The sequence below is a fragment of the Chenopodium album genome, chromosome 14, assembly GCF_948465745.1.
Source record: "Chenopodium album chromosome 14, dcCheAlbu1.1, whole genome shotgun sequence".
NCBI lineage: Eukaryota > Viridiplantae > Streptophyta > Magnoliopsida > Caryophyllales > Amaranthaceae > Chenopodium > Chenopodium album.
In genome coordinates, this window is record NC_137847.1 from 23135929 (window position 1) to 23160636 (window position 24708).

The 24708-nt window shown below is 35.7% G+C and overlaps 2 long non-coding RNA genes across 11 annotated transcripts; one reads left to right on the forward strand and one right to left on the reverse strand.

Annotated features, from left to right (window-relative positions):
- Positions 1-1196: 1196 nt before the first annotated feature.
- On the reverse strand, positions 1197-17261 carry LOC145580163 (uncharacterized). Of its 10 annotated transcripts, XR_014099312.1 has the most exons (11): positions 16967-17261; positions 16028-16310; positions 15598-15686; positions 14707-14830; positions 14549-14610; positions 14369-14465; positions 13666-13842; positions 10558-10737; positions 10353-10483; positions 9396-9544; positions 1197-1455 (listed from the first exon to the last, which is right to left on the reverse strand). It is a non-coding gene; the product is annotated as an uncharacterized LOC145580163 (long non-coding RNA). The 10 variants fall into 10 exon arrangements; XR_014099316.1 differs by lacking the exon at positions 1197-1455 and having other exon boundaries at positions 2534-9544; positions 14760-14830; XR_014099317.1 differs by lacking the exon at positions 1197-1455 and adding an exon at positions 2534-5802 and having other exon boundaries at positions 14760-15686.
- Positions 2540-10568, forward strand: LOC145580165 (uncharacterized). The gene is made up of 2 exons (XR_014099322.1): positions 2540-2663; positions 10235-10568. It is a non-coding gene; the product is annotated as an uncharacterized LOC145580165 (long non-coding RNA).
- Positions 17262-24708: the final 7447 nt, after the last annotated feature.

A 24708-nucleotide genomic window follows, 5' to 3' on the forward strand; every position in this document is an offset into this window, starting at 1 on the left:
ACATTGTGACATGCCTCTGTAAGTGAAAGAATTGCATGTCCACATCTGTCACCTTAAATCACTCAAATACACTTATTTTAGAACTAAGATTTTTAAAATAGATATTTAACATAAATCATAATTCATCCTTAAATCAAAAAATATTTTGATGTAGTTAATAGCTATTTCATTTCAGTTAGGACATTCATACATACACAGGAGGCATATTATACATATACATGATACAACCTTAGGGAGCTTTCAACTTTCGGGTGTCACGGGTCTTGTTTTCAGCAACAGGGTGCTTTCAACTTCGGGTGTTTTGTACCTACACAACTTTCATCGCAAATTTGCTTAAGTGCCCTTGCAAGTTTCGGTTCCCTTCATTAGTATTAACTTGCACACTCTGTCCTTCCCGAGGGTTTTGGTTCATATGGCAACTCTTGGTCTAGAAGAAGGTTTTGGTAACAACTTTCTTACTGTCCAGGCTCCAAGGTAATTGATATGATGCAAGGCTACTCTGGTTTATTCATTCACTTTGTGTTTCCTCTTTTGGTAAGTGACATACCTAGAATGTGGGTTTGTTAGGGTGAGTCGACTCAGCCTAGCAGCAGAAGGTTTCTCTTTTGGTGTTTTTATGTTTAGCAAGGTGTGTTTGGTTGTTTTTAAATTCTTTTTTTTTTTTTTTGATCTCTGTTAGGTTGTAATTTGTTTATTATTTATGAAGTTCTCTTTGTCAAAAGAAAAAAAAAAACCCTTAGAAATCTTTATATTGATTATATTCCTCCTTTCTTGACAAAAAATTGATATTCTTATTCAAACTCGTATCTTCATAAGGATCTACTTGGATTTCCTCTACCCTATGTGTCTATTATTGAAGAAGATGGTGATGGTACAACAAGAGGCTACTTAGGTGGTTGTTCATTATCGTTTTCGGTTTTATAACAAAAAGATTTACTTTCGATTGGTTCATTAACAAAAAATATATTATCATCACGGAGATCTTGTCTCAGAAGATGGTCATAGAAGATGGTCAAAGGAGATCTTGGCTAATTAGGAAGCAATGTTGAATTTTTTTTGTTGCCTCTTGAATCCCATGTAGCTTCCAAGAATATGGTTAATAGCATTGAAACATGAAAATTGATTAACTAAAAAAATTGCAGCATAAACTCCGTATAAAAAATACTACGCATAAATAAGTAAACATAATCAAGCTGTTAGAGCGAGGCCGCTAAAAACACTAAGTTTAACAACATATAGTTGTGTAGTATGCACTGAATTATCTACGAACAGAGAAAGAGATGATATATCTCTTGAATTTTAAAGCATGATAATACAATAGCGTAATTCTGATCATGGAATCTGATGCTGATCAAGCAATGGTACCTACAAATTCAACAGCTAATACAAGGCAAGAGCATCACAATCTCACATCAACTCCATTACAAATTTCAATTATGATCAATGAAAAGTGCCCTGTTGACAAAGAAGAAAGGGAGTGAGAAAATTCAGACGAGAAACATGACAAAGATAAGAAGTTAAAGCATTGGAACTTGGACGAATCTCAAACATGAATTATTTATAGTCAGTTTGGAATAATTTGATCTTACGAGAACCACATTTGTTTGTTTGTTTCTTAATGTTCTCTACTAAATACAAAAAGTAGTAGTGTGGGGATGTTCGAAAAATTAAAGCCCTATAAGACCCATAAAAAAGTGGAGGCATTTATTCATACCATAATAGTATCTTTATATTCAAACCTATTCTTTTTTATGTACTCTATAAAGTAGTTTAACCATACAGTACTACCATAATAGTATCTTTATATTCAAACCTATTATATTCAAACCATACATACACTGATATGCGTCAACTCAACTGGGTTGACGAAATCAAACCTATTCAATTGTACAAACGATTAGGCTAAGGTCTGAATGAATAAGCATTTCGTAGTGGAAGGGTTACAAAGTTTTCCAAGCTAAATTTCAATTATAACTTGAAGCAATTCTTTCTAAAAAACACATGATTGTTTGCCTATTAGTGTTTCTATCATAAGCGAAAATACATAATCTTTGAGAAATTGAATCTAGGGTTCTTCCTAATCCAAAAGTCAGAATTTTGCGAACTATATGGATTTGATTGCACAAAGCACAATACTTTAACCCTTTTCAATTCATACTAAAGAGGAAATCGATAAAATAATGGGAAAACGGAAAGGAATAATCCCACATTTGCTCAATCTTCTGTAAACAATCCAACCTTAAATTATTCCAGAAATAATCCCACCCTTAACAAAAATCTTCTATTGACAGGCCATGACCGATTTTGTTAAGTTGACAACCGGTATGAGTAGGTGACTTAACACGTGTCGCTTTTGAATTTATTTTATTTATTATTTTAAAAAGGATACTCTCAAATTTCCTTACCATTTACCTTTCCTCTACCCACGGGAGCTACCCTCCCCCCCCCCCCACCACACGGCAACCACCCCCCAGCAAGAGCCAACCCCACCCCCCTTCCCCGTTAGCCTCACCACCCCCACCCCTTCCTTTTCTCTTTCCTCCTTTTCACCGAAACAATCTCACCCCTTTTACTTCTCTTTTCTCCATTGAAGTGTGCTTTGAGTTCTCCATCCATTAAAGCAGCCAGTGAGCTTTCTCTCCCCTATTAAAGCAATTTCTAAGGTAAAATGTATTTTTTATTAATAATTAAGAGGTTTATCATCAATTTAATTGGTGATTTGCGTTAAGCTAGCATTGGTTGAGAGGAGGTTTTTGGGTGACGATGGTGACAACGATGGATGCTGCTGGGTAATGTGGGGTGCAAATGTCGCTCTGTCTGCAAATGCTATTATTTCATTCATTAATTTCCGCTACTTAACCCATTCTATTTCTGTTTATTGTATTGTTCATGCTATAATTTCCTTTTATTTTACTTATTTTTTGTTCTATTTGTTTGTTTGCTTGCGACTGGTTCCTTATTTAATCTTTCTAATGGTGGAGATTTGGAGAAGTTGTTTTGTCTTTTGGTTGTTGGGTATTTACTTAATTATTATTTTTTGTCGGTTGTTCGGCGACGATGGATGTTGCTTGAAAGGAGGTGAGTTGCAGCCGGGGTGGTGGCAATTGAAGGCTAGCATTCGTTGAAGGAGTGATGGTGGGGAGGTAAGGCTGGGTGCGGGAAGCGCGGGGAAGGGAGTGGGTTTATCTTTATTTTTTTTTTTTATCTTTATTTTTTTTTAAGGAAGGTTAGTGCTTTTATTAACTCGTAGTAAGAGAATCAACTAATACATATGGGGAAACCTCACTAGGAGCATGGTTTACCCAACATTGTTCAAGACCAACCGGCACTAACCTAGCAAGATGGTGAGCTACGACATTGCCATCCCGCTTCACATGAGACCATAAAATAGAATGAAAACTAGAACTGAAAAAAACAATGTCCTCTAAGATATTATCAACTGGTGACATATTGAAGGAGTTCTTCTTGAGCTTGGAGACCATAATTTGGGAGTCTGCCTTTGTCGAAACCAAAATCTCGTGCTTTCTTTACACCAAGCAGGTCTGCCTTGCACTCTGCCACGAGGGAGTCCCATCTGGCCTTAATACGCCTAACAGCTGCAAACAGAACATGACCCAAGCTGTCCCGAAGCACCACCCCCAAACCAATCCACCCTTCATCCTTTGTAGAGGCATCCACATTGATTTTAACAAAATCAGTGGGTGGGGGCTGCCAAATCTTCCTGCTGCATTCTTGTGGGGGACTAATCCCACCATAAATCTTCTCATTATATAAGTTAAAATCAACAGCAAGTTTTTTGTGGCGTTGAAGGAGGATATCATCATACTCCTGGGAATTCTCGAAGATCAATTTGTTGCGTCTGTTCCAAAGAAACCACACCAAAAATAAGCAGCGTTGAAGGATGTCCTTCTTCAGCTTCTCCACCCACAATAGCAAGAGCTCGCCAAAAGAATTGGCCTCACCAACATCCAAAGCAGCAGAGCAGCCTGCTTTGTCCCAGAAAATACGAGTACTTAGGCAGGTAATAAGGGCATGAATCACATATTCGTTCTCATAGCCACACCATGGTCATCTAGAGTCTTCGATCAAGTGTCTGTGCAGAAGAATACTCCGGGTTGGAAGGGAATTAGTGCAGCATCTCCAAAGAAAATGTCTTACTTTTGGAGTTACCTCGGATTTCCACCCAGAATTTTTCAAAGTTCTCGAGAGAACAAGACTTACCTAGAAGATAGGCAGTCTTTACCTCATAGCAACCGTCTTTCGACCAGGCCCAGGTTGGCACATCCATGGGCAGCTTGTAACTCAATGGAGTGGCTAGAATCAGCTGCTTATCCCTCTCATTAAAAATATTATCCACCTTTTCCATATCCCAACTTTTTATCATCTTCGAAGATCAAGTCTGCAACAGAAGTACACTCATCATACTTTTTCTCGCTTGTGGCAAAACGTCCCTCATCATCAATGAGCCACGGATCATCCCATACCTTGATTTTCCTGCCATTCCCAACTCTCCACAGCAGCCCCTCAAGCACAAGAGCCTTCAATCCCCAAATACTTCGCCAAGAGTAGCTCGAACAAGGCCCCAAAGCAGCTTCAAAAACTGAGGTGTTAGGGTAGTACTTTGCCTTGAAAACTCAGCTTAGAAGAGCATTTTCATTGCACCCAAGTCTCCAAATTTGTTTTCCCAGCAAAGCGTCATTGAAAACACCTAAATCTCAAAAACCCAAGCCTCCAAGCCATTTTGGTTGACATAGATGATCCTAACTTTTCCAATGGATTTTGTTCTCTTTCATATTCGAACCCCACCAAAACCGAGCCATCATGAAGTGTATTTCTTGCATCAAAGTGGAGGGGAATTTATAAACCCCCATAAGATAAGTCGGGATTTCTTGGATCACGGATTTCAACACCACCTCCTTGCCTGCTCTTGAAAAAAGCTTCTTCTTCCACCCTTGAATTTTCTTCCAAATTCTCTCCTTCACAAAAGAAAACACGGCTATTTTCGACCTCCCCACTGCAGTTGGCAGTCCAAGATATTTCACATGGTCATCAACCATTTCCATACCAAGAACCGAGCTCAAAGAGACCCTTAAGTGAACGGGAACACCTATACTAAAAGAGACTTTCGACTTTTCTAAATTAATCTTCTGCCCGGAAGTTGCTTCATATTTGTTGAGAATATCAACAATGATTGAATATCCTGTTGGGTTGCTTTAGTAAATAAGAGACTATCATCTGCAAAAAAAACAAATGAGTGATCTCGGGGCTATTCCTGCTCGCCTTCACACCATGAATCTGCTTTTTCTCCGAAGCCACCTGTATCAACCTAGATAGGACATCAGCAACTAAAATAAAGAGGTAAGGTGAAATGGGATCACCTTGCCTAAGCCCCCTCGAGGGAGTAAGAGCTTTGGAGGGTTCACCGTTTATGATAAAGAAGTACTCGACCGTGGAAACAAAGGCCATAATGGTATCAACCTAAGCTCCGGCAAAGCCTAATTTTGTAAGGAGCCTCCGAAGAAAATCCAACTCAACCCGGTCATAAGCTTTGCTCATGTCTAACTTCATGGCTGCATAACCTCTTCTACCTTTTGCACGCTTCTTCATATTGTGGAAAAGCTCAAGAGCAATAAGGGCATTATCGGTGATCAACCGCTTTGGAACAAAGGCACTCTGGTTTTCAGTCACGATATTTTGGAGAAGAGGTTTAAGCCTATTAGCCATAGACTCAGAAGCCAACTTGTAGAGAACATTACATAACGCAATAGGGCGGAATTGAGTGATGTTTGTAGGATCTTTCACCTGCGGAATAAGAGCAACATTTGTCCTGTTTATCACACTAGGAGAGATTCAACCAGAAATAATATTGTTCACAAAAATAGTCACATCATCACCAACAATATGCCAATATTTCTGATAAAAAATAGCATGTAAACCATCCGGACCCGGAGCCTTGCAAGGGGCCATTTGAGAGAGAGCTATATGAATTTCATCTTTGGTAAAATTGCGACACAAAGAAAGATTCATACCTTCTGTGATCAAATTTAGTACACAAGCAAGCACCTCATTCATCTTATTGTCATCAATATCTCCTGCCGCAAAAAGAGAGCTATAGAAATTCATAATAATTTGTTCAACATCTTTCTCCCCCGTTCTCCATACTCCGTCAGCATCCTTAAGGCCCTTGATATAATTCTTACTCTTACGTTGTGAAGCTTTGTGGTGAAAGTAGCTTGTATTGTAGTCACCATCCTTAATTTTCGGGACTCTAGAGCGGAGGTACCAGTACGCTTCATTTTTTTCATGGAGATCTACTAGGAGGCTTCAAGTCGGGGACATTCTAAAAAATTCGGAGTGCCACCATGACCAATCTGAGCTGCTTTGAGAGCGTCCTCTGCCTCTGCAATTTTCGGGCCAAGATTGTCAAGAGAGTCCTTACTCCAAGTTGTGAGCTTGGCTGCCACCATCTCCAATTTATGAGGCATAATCAGATGCCGAGAGTCCCCCCACGCCTCCTTCACCCCGTCTTCCATACCCTCTTTGACCAACCAGCCAGTTTCGAATCTAAAAGGTTTCTTCTTGGACTTCTTTTAAGTTCTCTGAGTTGCTGAAGTATCGAGAAGGATGGCTACATGGTCCGAACCAAATTCTTTCAGGTGCTTAACATTTGCATCGCCAAACCAAGATGTCCACCCTGTACACGCAACAAATCGATCCAATCTCTCTTGGACAATCGAATTTTCAGAGTTGCCACGCTCCCAAGTAACCCAAGACCTATCATGGCCTAAGTCTTTAAGAGTACAAGTATTAAGAGCTCGTCTAAACTCGTCCATCACTCGTTGCTCTCTAACAACACCACCTGATTTTTCTTGTGAGCAGAGTATTTCATTAAAATCGCCTCCAAAAATGACTGGATGAGGTGAGTCAAGGTAGAGTTACTGAATTAGAGCCCAAGTGTTCCCTTTAAGAGCTTTGTCCGCCCGCCCATAAATTCCCACAAACCTCCATTTTCTTCCTCCTACCTCCTTAATATCACCACAAATATGATGATTCGAATAAGACACAACTTCAAAGTCAACTCCTTCTCTCAAAAATATGCATAAACCTCCTGACTTCCCTAAACTATCTACCCCAACAGCCATAGAAAAATTAAATCTCAATTTCAAACCTTCTGACCTCTTGTGATCAATCATCGTTTCTGACAAAAAAATAATATCCGGGCATAATTTTCTACTCCAGTGACGGAGTGCTCGAACTGTTCGAGGACTTCCAACTCCTCGACAGTTCCAGCATAAAAGTTTCATTGCTTTTCGAGGGGTTGGTCAACGGGGTTGGTCAACACCAACACACTCTACTTGATTTATCCCATCTCCGGCAAAAGATTCTCGGACTGTTTTCAGTTTCTTGTTAAGCTCCACATGTACATCTCGTTCACTTTCCTCCAAAACAACATCAAAACTTCTCTTTTGAGCAACTCCTGATAGGGGAAAGGCAGCATTGGAATTCATCACACTCTCACTCATATTTTTCTTTACAATTCTGACTTTTCTCTTCCCAACATTCAATTGTGGATTTTCTAAAATTAAATCATGTTCCATCTCAATGGCCTCCTCCTCCTGCCTCTCATGCTGCTTCAAAGGATTTTTGCACTTATCTAAGGCTACATTCGGTGCTAAAATATTCGGCTCCCCAGCTTTCCCCTGCTGCTCTTTCTCTGCCACACTCTTGATTCGGAGAATAGTTCTCGAATTTGTTTCATCAACCACAAGGACTAGAACAGCTTCCCTTGATTGTGGCAAATTTTCTTGATCTTTTTCTCGGCCGGAGTTGAGAAATGAAGTCTGCAGCGGCATCATAGTAACCAGGAGCTCTTCCCTTCCTAGGATGCATTAATTCCGCCTTTAGTTTCCTCTCCTTCTCAACTTCAGAGTCCGACTGACGAGTTATCCTCCTAGGTGAAGCTCTAAGCCAAGGACCATATTAGAAAACTATTTCTCTACATTCATCTCCCGCCTCTTCTTTGAACGAGCAGCTACTTTCAGTATAATCTAGCTTTCCGCAAAAGAAACAAAACTCCATCATTCGCTCATACTTGATGGTAATCCACTTAGAAGATGAATTTCCACTGACCAGGAACAAACCCCTTCGCAAGGGTTTTTCTATGTCTAGCAGCACTTTCACACACATGAATTCCCCCCACCCTAGCGGGTCTGACTCGTCAAACTCGATAGAACCTCCTAGGAAGTCACCAATTTCACACATCACAGCCATATTGCGTTTGTTAAAAGGTACATCATAAAGTCTAATCCACATCGGAGAGTTTTTGAAAGCAACCTCAGAAGGTTGTTCCCCCCCATTAATTTCATTCAATATTAGCAGTTTATCATCAAAGAACCAAGGACATCCCTACACAACCTTCTCCTTTTCCTCTTAACATACAAATTGAAAAGCAAAGAGGTTCGTCTCAATCATTTTAATAACAACTTTACCTTGTAATCGCCAGACATTCATCAACGTGCGCTTCATCGCGTCCACATTAAAAGGCTTTGAAGTCCACAATTTGCCAATTAGAGAAAGGGAGATTTGATTGACCCTTTCAGCATCCTCATTGTCATCAACCCCTCCTCCAATAACTTTCGTCTCCTCCTCCGTAAGTTGAAACTTCTCGAAATCGTTAATTAAATCGTCCGCCATGAGTAAAGGGAAAAGAATAAAATCCAATCACAATTGAAGAGAAAGAGAGCAAAAGATTGGTGTTTGAATCACGTAAAAACCTTAGGGAGAACACAGGAAACTCGCAAACCCTACGCTAGGGACATACAAACCCTACGCTAGGGACAGATGAGTCAGACCTCTTTGGGAGTAGGTTTATCTTGGTCAGTCATTGGTACAGTGTGGCAGTGAGGTGGTGACTGTGAAGAGGAGTGATATTTAAGAGAAAAAAATCAACCTTTAGAATAGGTAGCGGGTCAAAAGGCCTATTAAAAGAAGATTGGCGTCAAAGGTGGGATTATTTCTTGAATAATCGAAAGTGAGATTGTTTCGGAAGACCAAGCAAAGGTGGGATTACTCTTTTCCAATTTTCCAAAAATAATTCGGTTTACTTAGAATTATCACAAACTCAATCATACCTATCCAATCAAAATCAATACGAACACTATTTAAACATTATTTCGTTCAATATCCATAACAATCTTGAGTTTCAAAACATATGATTCCTCTCCACACACAAAAAACATATCTGACTCTACTTTTCTCTATCTCTTTCTTTAGACATTTCAAGATAGCTCAATACAGCATCTTAATGTCAAGTCTCAAACAAAAGTAAAAAATAATGCAAAAACATTACAGTAAAGCAGATCATAAAACAAGAAGTCTGAGTTAAGTGTCCATACCCAAAATATTGAAAAATAGGCTTGCCTTTCTCAGCAACTAATTCCCAAGGTACTATTGGACATCGGATGATCAAGCCATCATCTAAAATTATAACCCAATCAACATTCTTAGCATCAGCACTTCAACAGGCTTGTTAATAGCAGGGTACCTAGGCAATAACAACATCCACCCTTATTTTCAGTATATCATAATTCCAGGAAAGATAAAAGAGGAAAACTAAAAAGAAAATCAATAAATGTAGCAAATAGGAAACAACGGAAAGCAACATAATTAAGCAAATTAATCAAATTTATAAGCTATATAGTATATATGTGTGCATGCTCTAAATCATCAAAGAGAACATTATGACGTGGAAGCCATTAGTTTGATAATATCAAAAACCCAATCTCATTTTACAAAATTTCAGAGTAAAAACAAAACCTTTCAAATCAATGTGTAAAAATCTAAGATTTGGTTGCCAAATTACTACACTGAGTTAAGACAAGCCATTAACCATAATGCTTTAAATAACTTGGTAATAGCAGTAGACTTAGATCATGAGCTTTCCTGTAAAAGAAAGTGAACTATTACAATGCATTTAGAGTTTAATTACCCGCCCATACAAGACGAGAATTGAACTAGAGTCAATATTTAAAAAAGCATAATTATGGTGCTCTCCTTAACATCGCCTTTTATTCTCGATGATCCTTAACATGTTATTGTCTTTCGCTTTTCTATTTATTTCTATCTAATTTCATTCAAATACTTGACTTTGTCTACAGATTTCATTTGGAGTAATTTCTTTATAGATGATCTTGATATTGCTCTCATTTTGCATTGTGCTCTATGTATTTTGCAGGAGGTGATTCTAAGACATTAATGTTTGTACAAATAAGCCAAGTGTGTCCTCCTCCACCATTAACATTATTTAACATCATGTGCTGGTACATTATAGACAGAGGCGATTGAGAAATAACCTCTTCAAGTGCGCCCTCTAAAATCCAGGAGAAAGTTGTCGACCTCTATCTGATGATTTTGCGTACATCTGATTCACTCTCTCTCGCTTCTTGTTCAGAATTGAATTGACTTTGATCGTCTGACTTTTAGCCTACAAAGATACATTTTTAACATGTGCACAACCATAAGATTTATAAGCAAAAGCTTTTCAATAATACTAGTTACCTTTTCTTTTTGCTCCTTCTCCCTCTCAGGATCGACATCAGTTATACAGTTCGTAACCTTGTAGACCTTTTTATGCCTTGAGTCCAAAAGAGCCGTCAACAAGCGATGAGAATTTGATGTCAGAGATGATGGCATAAATCTCATCTTTTTAAGAAGCTTGTCTTGTGGTTGGAGAATTCCCTGACACAAATATATCCAAAACACAATTATCAAGATGAAATAAACCCAGCAATGACAGATATAGGCTTGTGCAGCTGCCCAACAATTAAGAAATTAAATCTGCTAACTGCTTGTCCGAAAAATAAAATCATCATATCAAATTCAAAAAGAAAAGCAACACCTCTTCACAGTTCACACACACCCGTGGCTGCAAGTGAAAAATTGATGCTGCGGGCAAGCCCCTAGTAGCTGGAAAGCTACAGTTAGGTTACTGCCTCATACTTTACTCACACACACAATAATTAAATATAAAGAAGAAAACAACAGACGCCAGCCTCAATCAAATAAGGAGATAGACAAGGGGGAGAAAAAGCAGCCACATGAGGGAGCACTGGAGCAGAGAGAAACTGCTAGGATACAAAACTATGCTCACAGGAGAATGGAGATAACCAAATAGAGGACTGGAGCAGCAAGCATGGTGTTCAGCTTGAACACTTTATTTACTTCTTGTTATGATGGACATTGCCTTCATTAGGTAGATTGGGGTTTCTCTCAAACCCTTAATTTAATCTGAATAATTAAGCAAACATGGACAGATTAATTGGGCAAATCCCCACCCTATATAGCCCTGCTCCTTGAGGTGTGTATAAGACTCAAAAGTCAACGCAAACTACACGATAACACAAGGTGTAACGTAAAAATTGAGAGCCGTGTACACTGGAACAGATCAATTTATTCTGCCTAAGTAAAGAGTACTTGTGTAATCCAAAAGGCGAACAATGTTAGCGATATAAAAGAGTGACTACTTATGCAAATAAGATTTACTCATATATCCAAATAAGACTTACTCACATGGTTTCTTAAGATTCAAACCAAGCTATATCAAACACACGGTTGTCATAAAGGGTGGCTACGTATGCAGCTTTGTGAGTAAATAGTATGAATCTATATCAAATACACTCTCCGGCGCAACACCAGAATTTGCATCAACAATCTCTAGTTGTACCGGTGTGCTAAATAACACCCTTCTTTCTTTGCAACCTTAAGCTTTTGCTTAGAAACAGAAGCATGGCTCACTAAAAATACATTTCAGACCGCATTTGTATTAGCACAGTCAACCATAACCCAAGCAATTAAACCATGTCCTTCAACCCAAGCAGTTTCAGCTGAAGTGACAATTACACCAGTTTTACGTGCAACAATTTCTAAGAAGCTAACACAGTCAATTGAAACATGAGAGTTAACAACAGGTCGCCTTATACCCAAATTACCTTGTACAGTAGGACCAGGTAGATCCTTCTTTTCTTTTATAAGCTCTATGCACTTATGCCTAGCTTTCCACAAAGCTGATACATCTTAAGCTTATCAGAAGTAAAATAAGCCACACAAACTCTGAAACAGCGCATCAATTACTGATGAGTTTGCTCCACTATGTCAGCTTCCCCACCAAAAAACACAAACCTAGGTTGCCCGATGCCTGCCCTCACACACACACACACACATACGCACTATTCTTAGCCATGCCTACAAGTTCATAAGTGGGGTTGGTAGCTAAAGGAAGTCAGTTATATGATTTAGAAGAGGCTGGAAAGCAATGAAAACTTTGCTTGGTTTTGAAGCCATAACCTATAACCGGCAAGAAAAGATTTCTTAACTGATAAAAATAGGAGAGGTAAATCAGTAGGGAAGATCAGGCTTTTCTAAGGGAAAATGCAAGATCATTTTCTGCACAGAGGTGAAACACACTACACACCTAAGTCAGGGGCAACAACAGAAACTAACAACGGAGGCACAAGAATTCGACAAAGTGCGTGCATACAAAGCAACTTACTAAAAAAAACCTGCTGCATACAAAGGGCAAAAATACAAGCACCACCAATAGAACATCCTTTCTAATGCAACAAATTCATCGAAATGAAGCACTGTTAAAACAACACTAAAAATAATCCAATCCAAACACAAGAAATCTTCTTGTCAGCTCTAAAAAAACACAGTAGAAAAGCACGCGTATTCCTTAGGCCAGCAAACATACCAAGTTAAACAATACACCACCAGCTCTTATTTTTGCTTCGGTAGTGATATAAAATTGTTGTACCAGAAAAGACTCATGGTTAACTTTAAAGTGAAAGACAAACAAGAGGCTGCATTGAGGTAACGATGTAGATCTTTGAACTTGTAGATCTTAGAACATTAGAAACACCAGGATCCAGTCTGCCGATAACATACAAATTCAGAAAAAATTAAGGACTGCAAGCAACATTCCAGTTAATATTACTCTGTATCAATGACTCGCATAACATTCTCGGAGTGTCTAGAATTTCCATGAGAATCTTCAGTAGCAATTAAAGATTATAATGTGATAAAATTCTAAAAAAACATCAACTTTTGTCACCACTAAACCTTGTCTAAGCTTCCAGGTTTATCCCTCAATAAATTAATAGGTTTTTTTTAAAAAAAATAATAATCTTTTTAGTTAAATGTATATAGTGTTGAATCTGTTCATAGGATACATGCATTGTGCTTAAGAAACCATTTTATTCAAATCCGCATACCCTATTGAATGTGGGTAAAATAAAAATCTACCTATGAAAAGTCAAATCGATAAAGCACAAATAAAAGTAAAATAAGTAGATTAAAGCAAGGAATAATGGAGATATAGCAGAATGAAAAATATCTCTGTAAGACTACAACACTCTTTATTACCATCCACTTCAGTCCATCTGCAGATCCTATGCAAAATAGCCCTTTTATATCTCTTGAGTGAGCATGTTGTTAAAAGCAACAGGGATTAAATTGTTGTAAAAAAAAAAAAAAAAAAAAAAAGCAACAGGGATTGAATTGTTGAAAGTCTTAAACACTAAAACATATTTCATTATGTGAGGATTTATTAGTAATTTTTTTAGGTACATCACATATATGCACATTGATCATGATGGAAACAAAGATTACCTATCACTAATCCATGTAGCCAGATCCTTCTCCATCCATTCATCTCTAGCTTTCCCAAAAAGATCTATCAAGGCCTCTTTGTTCTCCTTCTCATCCCAAGCTTCCATAATAATTGGCTTTGGCTTAGTCTAGTTCTTGAGTATACCTTCAATAGTGAGCCCCTTTGCAGTTTGAAACCTTGTCAATGAAGGAAAATACAATTATGTTAGATAAAACAGAAACTAATGATAGTGATAAACTAAAAATATTGCTTGAACAATTGATTTACTTAGCAGGTGGTATTAACTTATTGAAATATAATCACTTTAATTATCAATACAATAATCCAATTTAGAAGAATCATGCTACTAAAAAATAAATTAATGATGGCATTGACCTAATTACTAATAATCAAGATTACTAAAACATGCAATCCACTAAACATTTGCAACTTAAACCCCTAAAACATCTCACCACATGAGCCGATTCAATGAAGGGAAAAAAAAGCTCATAAGCTACTTCAATAGAGGAAAAAGATCCCTTGGTGTGAAAAGTACCATCCTGCTCCGCCTAATTCTCTAAACCTCCACCACGTTTCCACTTAGCAAAAACCTTAAATTGAAGTACTGCCCTTTAATTATAGTAAAATTAATAGTTACCCACTCAAATTTACCTAAAAACAAATAACAGAGGCTCAAAAAAATCTAAGTTTAAATAATATTACCTTAAGAAGGTGACCTCCATTGTTATACCATAATTCTCTTTAGATTCTCATTTAGTGATCTCATCTAGTTCAAGGTTATACATAATGAAGCCAGCTCCTGTTAAGAGATATAGAAATATGAGCAGTGAATTTTTTCCAGAAAAAAGAACAAGCTATCTGACCAAATTCAACAACACAAACCTTTTTCAGATATATCTGCTCCTTCATCAGTGAACTTCCCCCTCTTTAAGTTCAGCATATGTCTAACAAAAGTTGACAAAATCACGTATCACATCATCATAGTGTATGAAACAGAATAATTATATTTCAATAAGTAAATGAAAAAGATTGTACATTACATCAGATGGTGCATCGAACAATGATCATTTAATGACCATAAGAAATGCAGTACCTTCTTCCTCCTAGGTCTTTTGCTGGTTGTGCCGTCGTGGTGGTTGTCGGGGTTTCTGCGGAAGCTGAAATCTATAACAACCAATCATGAAGAAGTTAGATTTTATACACGCACAAGAATCCAAAATCAGATTTGAAACAGAAATAACTCATACTCCAATTTAAGCAAGTAATGAAGACAACGATTTGGTGATCAACTTTAGATAATGCTACAATTGTGATTTGTACAAAAAATAGAAAAAATGCCCGCATAACATTAGTTACTACTCCAATTAGACCAATTCCACATTACTTCAAGCTCTTACAGCAGCATTGTTAATTTAAGCATTAGATCCACATGATTATTAACTGACATTCAGAATAAGGTTCATTTAAAAATCAAATATATTAAAGTTCACAAATTGGGAAATTTCGTAAACATTGTTTTACATACAACTAATCATAATAATAATGTTTGTAATTTGAACATAATTTCAAGTCAAAATCCAGCAAATTCTTCAAAATCTAAAGATGAATTGGAGCATTAATTGAAAAGATTCAAACTTTAGCGTATTTAAAAACATTTTTCATAAATCATGGTTGATGATTAATAATAAACCATCAAGCCTCACCCCTTACAAATAAAATTGATGATTAATATAAAAAGAAAAGAATTACAAAATACAATTTCAGACTAAAATGAAAAGGAAAAAAAAATTATAAATTGTATCAAAAGGAGAAGAAATACCATATTTTTGTTAGAATAAAATTATACATTGTATCAAAAGGCGTTTTAATGAAACAAAATAATTAGAGTTTACACATCTTAGAGTAAAATTATGAGTCAAGAAGCCACTTACTATCTTTGATGATTTGAGGAAAAGGCATTTCTCATGAAATCAAAGCCCGCTTTGTAGTTGTTGCCACTACCAACTTGAGACTCTTGGTGCTGCATATAGAATCAAATCAGTTAGTCTAAGATTTAAGACTCGACGATAGATATAATCCCTAGACTTAGAATGCAATCGACAAAGAAACCATTCAGCAGTAACTTCCACCAACCATTCGGAGGGTTAAGCTTAAATAAAGGGTTTTGATGTGGCAATTTGGAAAAGTTAGTTTTAAAAAAGAATGTAGTCAGTACTGCTGACCTATTAAATATGAGACTAAACTACCACCATCTGTTTCCATCACAAGCATCATGGGCAAAGAGAATCTAGAAGACTAAAATATAAAGCATTCTAAATTCTAACTAAACAGAGAATGAGAGGTGCAACGAGAAGTAATAACCTTTACAAATATGTTGTTCTTGTGTTGTTATGGTGTGAAGGGACATAATAACATCTTCTTCCTTCACTCGCCTTCTTTAAGGCGACCCCAATTTGTACGTGAGGTGAAACGGAGAGTCCGAGTAACATAGCCCTCAATTCCTTTTGAAGCACATGATCTTTCTCCGCCATTGGATTTGGGTGTACAGAACCTCATCTTCACTTGCATTGTTTTAATATAAGAGGAGGGTATCAGCTATCCCCATTTGAAAAGCGCATAATTAATTTTTAAAAGATGAAACAAACTGCAGAGTAAGATCATAAAGTTACCACCTTTACATTGACTATTGTTATCAAATTTGTAAATTTTCTGCAATTTATGCCCCAAAATCAACTAATAAACAGTTCATCCTGTTTAAAAACAGCAAACTTTAAACTTCAACCAACAAATTTAGAAACCCTTTCAATTTAAACAAAATTTAACACCTATTACTCCAATTATCTAATTAAACACAACAAACCTCAGGAAAAAGCCCCCTTCTTGTAAAGCTACAAGATAACTCCAATAATTAACCCCCCCTTTCGATTCAGAACTACAAGCAAATTAAGAATAACGAAAATGAACCAAAGCAGGATCGCTGATAATTTGCAACAAGTTACTATAGAAAATGCTCTGTTCACATACCCACACAAAAATTACAACATGTTACTACTTTAAACAGGATGAAAAGCCAAAAATTGAATGAAAAAGGGTCATATTCTTCAATAAATCAGTGAAAATCAATCTACATACTAAAACACAAGTTTTTATTAAAAAAAATGAAAGAAATGCAAACCTGGAACTCTGTTCAAATTAATTCGACACTAAACCCCGAAAAAAATGTCACAATTTAAAATTTTATTGTTCAATCAAAACCCTAACAAAATTAAAAGCGACAAAAAAAAAAGAAAAAGGAATTACCTTTAGAGGACAGATTGTAAAAAGCATTCAACCTTTGAATAAATCTTCAAGAGGCCATAGAATCGAACCAAATTGATTATTCGCCATTAAACTGATGAAATTTGAGCTTCAACAATTCCTCCTTTGTGGGAATGATTTTCTGAAAAGTAAAATGTATCGAACGGAGGAAAACCAGGAGGAAAAGGAGGAGTTCACCCAAAAATGAGGTGGGTTAAAGGAGGAAAAAAAAGAAAAAAAAAAAAAAGAGGGCATTTTAGGAAGAACATTGCAGATAAGCTACAGTAGAAGTTTCAACTTTTTGAAGGGTAATAGATTACAAATACCAATTTCGTAGTTTGTAAAGTATTTAACTTTGCTGATTACGTGCTTGTGTGGGGGGGTTCTATTACTTATGACTATCGCCTTTAATAATCTTGTGATGATCCAATTATTACACTTGTATTGTTGGGGGTAGTATTGCACATGATAGCTTGCTGGTGTGAATTTTAGGGATTTGGCATATAGACTATCAAGGGATTGGTGTGATTGAGAGTAAATTCTTTTGTCAAATTTATTTATGAAATTGTTATTTCATTTAAGCTTTGAATTTTGGATATTGGTTGATTTTAAATACGGATAATCTTTAGTTCCAGGTTATAAGCTTTAACTTATGGGTCGTAGTTAATACGTAATTTTAAGACTTAAGTTTAGAATTTCTACTGCTAAATTCTTATAAGCCTTAATTTTTAACATGTGGTGGTAACATGTCAATAATTTTCCATATTTTATTAAAAGTATTTTGTTTGAAAAAAGGAAGAATTATTGAGTGTTACAATAAAATTCGTTAGATTACGCATAAAGCATAAAACCAAATCTTCTGAGAGTTACGTGCAGAGTTGACCACCGTTTTGACTCTCTTTCTAATTCTCTCTTTTCCTAATCTTTCATCTCTCAAATCTTCCACAATTCTTCCTCCAAGTGCTCCTAAGCATCTATACTACACTTAAAGCTCTGTCGGTGGTCCACGACAAGAAAAGGAAACTTGTTGGTGGCTCCTATTTTTTTGTTCCTATTATTATATGTCAAATTCAAATTCCTATGATTTCCAAACATGTTCACGTATACTTACATAGCACTTCGAATAGCGCATACACCAATGCATTAGTTAGAACACAAAAATCTTTACTTGGATAATTAGTCAGAAAATATAACAACTCAATATTAATAAATTACTCATTAATATAATGGAAACAAATCAAAAGACCCAAACTGAATATATTATGTTTATATATTGAAATTAAGTTAGAAGATTATCTCATTTGGTGAATAGTGTCAAAATTCTAAATAGAAAGGAAAACACAAAGGAACGAAAGGAGTATTAGTTATTTTTCTCAAATCTTTAAGGTTTGTTGGGAAAAAAATTGAGTTGTCAATAATTAGATAAGAATAATGTCAAAATCCTAAATAGAACAAAAAGGAACCAAGTTATTTTTTTCAAACCTTTGTGGTCTATTGGGAAACAAATTGAGTTGTCAATAATTAGATAAGTAGTATAATGTATCATAAATGTAATAGTGTATGTTAGCTTTAAATTAATTATTTTATTACTAAGGAGAACAAATTATGTATAATATAACTTTTCTTAATTTTTATGCCTATAATCAACGATACAAAATTTATGTTGTGAAGATCAATAAGAATTTATATTTAGAGGATGTTACAAATGCAAATATGGTTGTCGGCCTATAATCTTGATATTAGTATTATCATTTGCTATTTATTGTCATCCAAAATTCAAAGTTTTCAATAATTCTGGAAGCCACAATTTTTTTTAACTATTCTTAGAAATAAACATATATAAGATAACTTACCTCATTTTTACGAAAAATAAAGAGGTTGAAGATCTAAATCCCCTTCTCCTCTTTTAGCCAAACTTACCAACAGTACTACACACTTTGATAGATGTCCGTATCTTTTAAATTCTTCTATATTAAAAATGATGAAGGAAAATTTTGTTGAGGTAGCACCTTCTATGCTAATTGCTCCTCAAAGAAAATCAAATTTCTCTAAATTAGAGACCATCATAGAAGAAGGACCTCAAAGACACGATGTGATCGTTCCTAAGAGGTTTTTTGTTGCACTTCCGGTACTTTTGTCAAGGATAATGTATTTTATGTTATACAAAATCATTGCTTAAGGTAAAGGAAGAATTGTTTCATGAGAATATAATGTAAAAGATTTGGATTTATATTGTTTTATCATGAGGTTTGGATTCAACTAAATAATGAAGGAATATGTCATTATTAGAACTTAGAGTAGCTTTGAATTTATGTGACAATTAGTCATTCATGATTTTAGATGCCACAAATGTAAGGATTTATAAATTATAATTGTTTTTTTTATCCATTAACAATGGGGATTTGCTTTTAGTAAAAATTTTCCATGAGTTTAATAATGTAAATAGTGCACTTTAGGATAACGTAAATAGTGCACTTATTAATTACCTATAGTTTTTTACTTTTCACTTTTCATCTCTAGTAATTTCATTGATTAATAAATAAGAATTGTTGGTCAAAGCACCATGGGCATCCTTGAAGCAACTTCAATTTCATGGCCTTATCATGTTAATTGATAGATTGAACAATTAAAACATTAGCAAAGGTGGTCTGATGCTTCACACCACATGCCTTCTTGCCATAGCCCATGCTTGCACTATTGATTTTTTTTTTTAAGCCAACATATAAAGGGTAAATCAATTTATAATTTGATCAAAGAAACTAAATGTTTAACAGCCTCAAACTCTTCTCTTGATAAACTAATAATATTTGTAATACATGCTTTAGAGAGAAACTTAGAGATATTATCTCCATATCATAATGTAAGGCTTTCCTAAACTTACAATGAAAGAAAATCCTTAATTGTGTTAAATATTTATAATAACTATTCAAGATTTTGTCACAACTATTGGCACTCATACATATAAAAATCAAAGCGAGATTGAAACCCTAGACTAGGTACTTATTCTCAAACTTCCAAAATGAAAGACCCTGTATTAACACTTAAAGATACTCACCATAAATGGCAAGCAGGCAAACCAAAACAAAAATAAAATATGGATTAGTAAAATGCTAATTACATAGAATGCTTTCGGAATACTCAACTTTAAAATTAATGGTTAGTTAGACCTTTCACTAATAGAACTCTCCACATTTAGAAAATTTCATACTAATACTTACCAAAATACTTTCTAATTCTAATAGCTAAAGATCATTATTTTCTTATATCCCCTTTTCAATGCCAAGAGTGCACACCTCTGGCTTATGCTTATACTCCTTCATGAGTTTATACAAAGGGGTAACATAATCTATTAGTGGCCCTTTTCTATAAGTGGCCCTCAACTTACACCACAAATGATGTGTATTATATCAATAATAAATCATATAAATTCATGCAATTTTAATAATAGAAATGATGAGTGCCATTTATGGCACTCATTTGATGAGTATTTAGGTTGTTTTTACCTTCTTTTCATATCTTTCTTTCTTAATAAATGCTTAGTTTTATGCATTTTCTCTTTATTTCCCTTTTCTCTCTTGTTTTGTGTTTTTATGGTTTTTCTTGTGTTTTCTCCTTTATTTCTCCTTTTTTGTGGTTGTAGGTATTGTACGAGATTCGAGTCTCGATATTGGTGGTTTTCTAAGTTGTAAGATGCTTTTAGAGTAAGCTCATAGCATTGGGAAAGCTCAAGATGCAAGGAAGTGGATGCTCCAAGTTCTAGCTCTTGCACTCTCAAGTCGTGCTCTCATGAAAGATGGTGTTGAACCCACCGTGGAGGCCCTTGGAAACTTTCACCCCCAACATGCGCCTCTTATAAATACCTATTTAACTCGATTTTTGTAAAGAAGTGTTAGACATAATTTTGATCATAATTTTAGCTTAGTTGAGAGTTTCTCTCTCTTGTTTTAGGGTTATTTTAGGAGTAGATTTAGAGAGAGAAAGAGAGATTTCAATGGTGATATGAGAGATTGATGATACAAGGGTGACAATTGTTTTGAAGATCTTTTCTATTATCAATGAGCATTTCTAACTCTATCTCATCTCATTGCTTGTTTAATTTCATGTTTATTTGATTTGATTTTGATGTTTGATCTTGATTAGTGAAATTGTTCTTGATATTTTGTTGATTCTTGATTTCTTTAGTTGTTTTTTTTATAGATGATGATTCTTGAGTAGTTGTTTGGCTAGGGATTGGGTGAAACTGTATGATTGATTAATTGTGATTAATTTGGGAATTAAAGTGATTAATGTAAGTTTGCATGTGTGTAATTCGATTAGGCCTTGAGAATTATGTTAGATTACATTGTAATTGCTAATGACACGACCCGTTGATTTAGGAATTGCAATTATCGATTGGTTTTGATTGTGATTCTCCTAGTTTGTTATTCGTAGAGATCACTAGCTTAACGATTAGGAGATAGCTCTTTGATCCCAATTGATAGCTCTTATCATTAGTCTTCACAACCATTGATTGGCATGTTCTTCCCAAGTTGTTGTAATTGTCATGATTACTTGTTGATCCCCATTCCCTAGTGCTTTATGTGTTTGGTTGTTTGTTTTGTTAGTTGTTAGTGTTACCTCTTCACCTTCGACTTCGACCTTGTTTAGGCGCATAATTGAGAGCGCTTGAACATAACCGTTCCTTTGAGTTCGACCCTTGACTTACCTCTATACTTGTATTTAGGTTCTTAAGTGTTTATAAATTTTGTTTGGCTGAGGGAGGATTAGTCAACGACCTAGTTTTCCCCTTGTCAAAATGGCGTCGTTGCTGGGGAGCGGTGTCTATGTTTGAGTGTTTTTGATTGCTTGAGTCTAAGTCTTTGTATATATTGTTCTTTTGTTTGATTTTTTCTTATTTTGAAAAAATAAATAAATAAATGGCATGTCTCTCATTTCCTTAATATGACAATGAGCCATTTTGTGAATATTTTAATAGACTTGAGGGATTTCTTGATTATAATTGTTGTAATCTTTGGGAAGCTTGTGAGATTTGTTATTTTGGTTTGAATGAGCAAACTAGGGATGAAGTTGAATGCATGCATAATGGTGAATTTAGAGCATTGTCAATGGATGATACTTGGGATTTTTATGTTTGGTTTGCTTGGGATGTCTATAATAGGGGTAATCATGATTCTAATATTGATGTACAATGTCTTAATTCTTCTAATGTTAGCATGAATTTCCATGGTTTGTCATGTGATCCCATGATTGAACCTAGAACAAATGATTATAACTCTATTTCCCCTATTGTTCATGATGATGAAGTACATGCTCAAGTTGATGCTAATGGTGTGTTTCAATTTTCTTCATTATTTACCATGCCTTCTTGTGATGTGCTTTGTTCCCTTAATAACGAATCTCATGTGTTTGATTGTGCCCCTACTCCACAATGTGATGAATATGCTCGTGATCTTAATATTGATTCTTCCAATATTTGTTGTACTCCTTCTTTTATTGAACCTCAACCTTCTACACCTTTTGAATCTCTTATTGCTATTTTTGAAACTCAAATTAGGCATATTAAGCTTAGTGATGAGCTTAGGCCTAGTAAGGATTCGATTCTTAATTCTATGATAAGTCAATTAAAGATGATGAAAAAGAGTGATGAGCGTTTTGAGGAGGAAAGAAGGAGAAATGAAGAGCTTGAGAGCCAATTTTCATCTTTGATGCTTGTTTATGAAAATGCTAAATCTAATGTGTGTGTTAAGGATGTTGATGATGATTTTGAGCAACCAAGAGAGTGTGAAGATCCCATTAGTGAGCATTTGAGTGATGGTGAAGGAGTTGAGAATGAAGAAAGTGTTGAATTTGAAAATCCCAACCCCTTCTCCCATCTTGATGAGCCTCAAGTACATGATTATGATTCTTCTATCCATGAGTATTTGGACTCGTTTGAGGTTATGTCCAATGTGTTCTTTGAGAGTCAAAAGAAAACCCATAACCTTTTGAATGAGTTCATTGAGGATGCTTTATGGGAGAGAAATGAGTTTGAAATGAATTTGCATCCACTCATGCATGGTTTTGAGACTTTGGGCTTTAAGGATGTTGAAGGAGTTGTTATTCATTGTTGTAATGGAGGGGATTATGTAGTTCTTCTTGGAAATTGGATGTTTAAGGGAGATGAAGATCATGAGTGTTCTTCTTTTAAGGATTCTATGATTGATTTTCATGCTCTTAATGGTGATTTGAGGCATGGTGGTGAGGAAGAGTTCATTTGTGAGACCATTGCCCCTATTCCCTCTTCTCATATCCCTTTTTCAAGGAAATTTAACCCTATACCTTACACTCCTATATCCCTCCCTTCTTTTATCAATAAGCCTATTGAGGACCCCCCTTGTCCATGATGATTTTCATGTCCCTCATTCGTATTCTATTGAAGAAAAGGGTGATTTTGCCACCCGAAAATATCTTGAGGAGAGTTTGCCTTATTTATCTTTTTCTTCTTCTTCCTTTTCTTATTTTGTTGAATTTTCCTTTGATTTCTCTTCTTTTTCTAGGCATCTCTCTCCTCATAGGTGTGCACTAAGCTTGTCGCACATCCTCTTCCCGTCATTTACCTACCTTCTATCTTACGAAATGTGTAGTAGTGCATTTGACAAGCTCTTGCGTTTGTTGCAATATTATTTGCTAGAGCGGTCAAGCTTAGACCTTAAGCAAGCCATTCTCGGGAAGTAACCCGTGTTTTATTGCTTTCATTTTCTTTTCTTTTTAAAATAGATTTTCTCTCATGGAAATCTTTGTGTGCCTTTTTCTAGGTACATGACTTGATATACTTTGGTGCTTTGGCTTGGATCAAGAATCAAGGAAGTTTAGGACCACAATTGCTAGCATATGGAAAGCAAGATTCAATCCTAGAGGAAAGTGGTTTTGAAAGGTTTAGTTGGGTCATTTACTGGTATTTACACCCACCTATATCCGGTAATATCTTTCCTTGCTCTTTCTCTAATGGTTGGTGACTTGTTGGACATGTGTTGGTATTGTTGGTTTGATTTCTTTCTCTTCTGCTTCCATAGATTATATGATTTATGATTTGAGTGTATTGTCTCATTCAAGCTTGGGGGAGGGTATTCTATCATGTTTGATGGGATGTTGATTCATATATGCCATGCACATTTGAATATGCATTTCCATGTTCTTTATTTTGAAAAAACTCCAAAAAGTTTTTTGTTTCTTTCAAGGCAAATTTGCATTGTGTTTTGTTTCGTTTTTGCTTTGGACATAATACTTTTGGACTTGTGTAGATGAATGTTTTTCTTCTTAAATGGTAACGGTGTAGACGGTTTGAGAGTATGTTTGGTTGATTCTAGGATAAAGTATGCTAAGGTAGTGTCTTTAGAACTTTGGGGACCTTGAAGCCGGATTCTAATTGTTTGTGGTAAGAAGGAGTTGCTCCCTTTGGTGAATTAAAAACTAATAGTGAGTTATTTCTACAACCATGTGAGGTTTCATTCTTTTCTAGCCTTCTACATATTTTTCATGAGTGGCACATGGATCCTTGACTATTGCATGCTTTATCTAGAATTAACTCTTATCTCCCGAGATTGCGACCGAACCATTTAGGAAGGAAAAAGGCATCTTTTCAAGGTGGTAATTTTTCTTTTTCTAGGTTAGATTTTATTTCTTTATTTTGGGTTTACATTTGCCTACTTGCTAACCTTTTGAGCCATAAACCTTCTTTTGGGTTTAGATTTTGAGCCTTTTGTTTC